The sequence below is a fragment of the Triturus cristatus genome, chromosome 4_1, assembly GCF_964204655.1.
Source record: "Triturus cristatus chromosome 4_1, aTriCri1.1, whole genome shotgun sequence".
NCBI lineage: Eukaryota > Metazoa > Chordata > Amphibia > Caudata > Salamandridae > Triturus > Triturus cristatus.
The window spans coordinates 145,475,887-145,481,065 of NC_140585.1; the positions used below are offsets into that span (position 1 = coordinate 145,475,887).

The 5,179-nt window shown below is 48.7% G+C and overlaps 1 non-coding gene across 1 annotated transcript; it reads right to left on the reverse strand.

The window, feature by feature from the left end:
• Positions 1-1,371: 1,371 nt before the first annotated feature.
• On the reverse strand, positions 1,372-1,442 carry TRNAG-CCC (transfer RNA glycine (anticodon CCC)). Its single transcript has one exon. It is a non-coding gene; the product is annotated as a tRNA-Gly (tRNA).
• Positions 1,443-5,179: the final 3,737 nt, after the last annotated feature.

Sequence of the window (5,179 nt, forward strand, 5' to 3'; positions counted from 1 at the left end):
TAGGTGCAATTTCTGGTTTATGTTTCCGTCATCTCCATTGCTTGATTTTTTCTTGCAAGAAAGTGTCACTCAAAGTCGCTGAATGTCACTCATAACCACACTGAAATTATGAAACTATCACACATAAGCAATATGAAACCTTGGCAGCTATGTAAGAGGGAGAGAAGAGCAGCTGTTTAGAATTCAAACAAGCTGAGAGGAGCGGGAGGTATTTTTCTGGGACGGGCAGGGAGATTAAGTGAAGTGGGAGCAGCAGCGAGGACAGAGGAAAAGACAAAGTAGTGTACTGAAGGAAAACATGGCCCATAGTGAAAGGATTCATGTAGCAGAGGCAGTTTCCAGGCGGAAACAAAAGGAGGGACAACTAAGTTGATTCACCAATGATAAGCAAGCATTTCTAAAGGACAGTGGGAGGAACCAATTAAAAAGTTGGGCATTTTTTGAAGCCCATATCTTAGATACTACGGGGCAGATTTATGACGTCTGGCGCACCTCTGCTAATCAGCAGAGATGCGCCAGAAGAGTTGCGACGCATCTGCCCACCCGTGCGCCACCATTGATGCGCCGCATTTACAATGCGGCGCACCGTGGCACTCGGATGGGCAGATGCGTGACGCGTCTCCTGTCGGAAAGGCGGCGCATTGCTGGAGTTGCGTCGCAAGCGCGACGCAGCTCCAGCAAGGCTCGGGGGTGCCCTATCCCTTACATGCTGCGTCAATCCTTACGCCTGCTTCAAGCAGGCGCAGGGTTTTGACGCAGCATGGCCTTAAAAGTGACTGAGTGAAATCTTGTAGATTTCACTCAGCCACTTTTAGGAGGCGTTCCTGCGCCGTAACGCCCCCCCCACCCCGCTCCAGAACGCCTACATGTGGCGCAGGGCTTTACAACGTGACGCATCTGCCAGATGCGTCACGTTGTAAATACCCCGCAGCATGGCGCAGGGTTTGCGCCACCGCTGCATCACAAAAGTGACACAACGGCGGCGTAAATGAGGCGCAAGGGGCTCATAAATCTGCCCCTACATGTCTCTTCGAGACAGCCCATGGGCTGCGTGCGCTGCCTAGGCGAGACCTAAAATGGAGCGAGACCAAATCGATCTAGAGAGAAATTGGCAATTTGTGTTAACAGATTATGTTGGGCTCTGAAGTAGTAAAAGCAGGGAGTAACTTCTTACCCTGGATCCTAATTTAGTCCAGGACAAAAAATGAAAAGGCCCTTTGAGGTCACTTCAAATTTCAAAACAATATGTAAAATCTCAGTAATTATTTTACAGATTTCAAAATATTTCCTCGTTTAATTGACTCCGTTTTGTAATAAACTATGTAGGTATAAACGGTTAAGGTTTTATAATTTAATGGGAAAAAATACACATGCGCCAGCCGGGAATCGAACCCGGGTCGCAAGAATGGGAATCTTGCATGATACCACTACACTACTGGCGCAGATAGTCAATCAACCTGGCTAAACTGTACATGAGGTTCACACAGCAGTGACTTCTACAATATTTGGTTTATATATAATGTAATGTATGTTTTTGAGGCACACTCTAAAAACATCCCAGTGAGCATAAGACTGAATACGCTAACTTTAAAAGCCCCTGTTATAGAAGATGTGACCTTTCACGCTACGACGCTCATCGAGCCCCGGACTTTCCCTACAAGCAGTTAGACGCACGTTTTTCTGAGGGGAGGAAGTGACGCAGGAGAAGAAGCACCGGAAGTGCCAAAGTTTAGTTTCTCCGTGTCGACGCTCATCGTAGTTACACTGTTACCCATCACAGCCATTGGCGTTGAGAAATACTTTCGAGCTGCCTGTGAGTGCTGACCCGTTTCAGGCTAGCGAAAGCCGTTTTCACATTTCTCCCTCTTAAATGCAAGTCGATAAGGAAAATAAACCGCCCCCACAAATTATTCTTGCAAACTCCTGGCATGTTTGCTGCTAGTACAAAGGTGTGGCAGCAGGCGAGGGTGCCACATTAAGTGCCCAGGTACTAACGTGCAATCAAGGAAGTGAGTCCATGGTATAATGCAGATGTTCAAAGCTGTATTTGAAACCCAACATAAACGGGCAACGACCAAGAACAAGGTTTAGAGTTTGTGTTCCCAGTGCCCACATATGCACGTTTCAGCACTTAAGACAGCCAAACATAAGACCAGCAGGCATATGGATAATAAACGTGTCCAGCAGGCACACGGACCTTCAGTCATACAGTCACCCATACTATATTAACAGCCATAGAATACATACGAATTGGCTTTAAATTAAATTAGTGCAAAAGTAAGTGCCTAAAACATTCAGCAGTACAGAGAAAAGGGACTGCCTGTAATTTAATTGTTCCCCGTGGACCGGAGTTTTTGGCAGGGGGCTGCATAGCATCCAAGGTTTCAGATTGCTTATGTGTGACATTTTCCTAGTTTCAGTGTACTTATGAGTGGCATTCAATGACCACCAGAGGCGCACCTACAGCCAAATTTCGGGGGGGCTCAGAAAAATTTTCGGGGGGGGGGCTGAATCTTTAAGCAGAGTGGAGCTGATTTCAGGGGGGGGGTGCTGAATCTTTAAGCAATAGGCAGAGTGGAGCTGCAAGCGAGGCCTAATTAACATGCAAATGGTGTTTTAAAGACCTGTGAAGTTCTCAGGTGCGGCTTTGTTTGAGCCCGGGAAGCTGTCTCATCCCGGGCTGCCACACACGACAGGGGGGGGGGGGGTGCGGGGTGGAGGGGGGGGGGGGGGTGGAGGTAGGATTTGGGAGTGCTGAAGCCCTTTGAGTCCCATGGGTGTTGCGCGCCTGATGACCACACATGTTACACTCAGAGTAACACTTTCTTGCAAGCAAAATCAAGCAATGAAGTCCATGGAAACGGATTAATATCAGAATTTGCACCCATTATAACAAAAGGATCTCTGTGACAAATGCAGTAACCCACTCAGCTATTCACATAAAGTGCAGTTCTGTGCTCTGCATGGTACACGTTCTTTGCAGCAGGCATACAACCCTCAGCGCTAGCCATGCTGGTGAGTCAAAACTGCAAGTAGATAAAACTCCTATTATCAGCTGCGTTATTTGGCTTACTTGCCACGTGTTTGAGAGCCATATGTCTGTGCTGCAGTTGCCTGTTGTCTTGGACCGCAGCTGAAGTGCCTGTAAGTCTGACTGGCTGCAGAAGGATGTCACGGTTAAAGTCTGTCATGGTGAGAGGAGCTCTTGGAGTGGTGGCACTGCTGTCTTGACCTGAGAGCTGTGCCGCGTGCCTTTTAAAGACACTCTGTGGCTCTCCTCTCACCGTGACCGGACACAAAGTTACCCCTGGTGCCTCTCCACCGCACACACACACACCAGAGCAGCAGCACATGTGACAGGTCAGGGAGTACAGGTTGTCCTATGATTTAGCTGAAAACTCCAGCGGGCTGCAGCGATTCCTGTGGGTCCAGGTCTGTCGGCAGCTAAATTAAAAGCATCCTGCTGCTGCACCCTGCGCCGAGTCCGGTCCCTGCAGCATTATAATGAGGCAGAATCTGTCCAGGTGGACTGACCTGAGAGGCACCAGCAGCCCCATTGTGGAGGTGGGCGCCGAAGACAGTAGCACAACGGAGGGGAGGGGGGCATTGCCGCCAGTTGCCGAAAAACAGCAACAGCGGGAAGAAGGCGACCCACCACCAGATTAATTTAAAGGCTGGTTATAGTCACTGCTACTAGCAGGATGGAGCTACAGCCCAGGTGACTTGGTGCCGCCTCTGAGGGAGCCGCAGCGGGGATCATCTGTTCACAAATCCATGTAGGCAGCTCAGCTGAGCCTAGGGTAGTTGGCGCCAGAGGTGAGTGCAGGCTGCTAATGAATTTTTACTAACCCTGGGCGGACAACTACACTACGCTCGCGAAGTTTGCGTAGTTTGTGCTTATTCGCGCTACGTGAATTGCACATAGCACAGTGCAAAATCGCGTAGCGCAGTTGTCCTTTTTTGCTCGCTCGCGGTCCTCAATGTCAAGTTGGCGACCGCGAGCGAGCAAAATGACATCCCGGCGAGACTTTTTCCTCGTTCGCGATCAGCAACATCAAGTTGGCGATCGCGAGCGTGGAAAATAAACCTCATGGCGAGATTCTCAATGCGGGGAGGTCAGGTTTCTCATTGCGAGTGGTCGCGTATGCTCGCGACCGCTCGCGATGAGAAAATACCAGTCTGCGTTGAGAAAGCTGCCGCTCAAGTAAAGGTCTACTTGAGCAGCAGAAAACGACAGCTCGCACTGTGCAAGATGCCAATTTCAATGATTGCACAGTGCGGACAAGCATCCAGCACTGTGCAATCATCGTGAACAGCGCACTACGCAGTTCGCGTAGTGCTACACGTATGTCGCGTAGTGCGAAGTGCACTTCGCGTAGCTACGCGTAGCGCTAATATGCGAATTACGCACAGGGTTACTTTTTACACACATAGCTGATCGAATGAGGCCAGTACGAGTCTTGCAGCAGTCTGCACAGCACTTGCCGGCCGTGCTGCTGTTAATGCAGCTCCTTTCTGACACACACTCACTCACAGCTTCTCGCTCACAGTGCTCAGGTGGAGTCAAGCAGCTAAAATGCGTGACTAATGCATTTTAGTGCAGTGATGCAGATCACCAAACTAAAATGTGTTAGTCTAACGCTTGATGCGTGGTACTTTGCAGAACTGGGGCTTGGCACCTCTACTGCTCGCTCCAGCTCCCCCAGGTAAACATGGAGGTTTCAGGAAACAGAGCAAAGGGAGAGGGAAAACAGAAATGAGAGAGTGAGGAGGAAGGGAGCAGCAGCGGTTTGAGTTTTATTGGCAAAGCTGCTTTTAGTTTCCAGTCTGGCCGCGGAGTTTCATGAACATATCAGAAGTAGGCAGACTAGCTGAGCCTGACAAGCATACAATTTACATCTAAAAATATTCCCCTACCTTGCAAACAAAAGGGTACCACTATATTTTACTGCTGCAGAAACAAACAAAGCATAGGTAAAATAGGAGAGATCGGACATGCAGAATAATGCTTATTTGGCTGTGGGACGAGTCATGCTTTATGTCCACACAATATTTAACATCTTTGCTGAGGAAGTTCAATTCCAAAGGGAGAAAGTAATATAGTCTCAAATACCATTCAACCCTTTGCCTCTCTGTTACGGAATTTGCTTCAACTGATTGATATAAGATTTCAATTTCG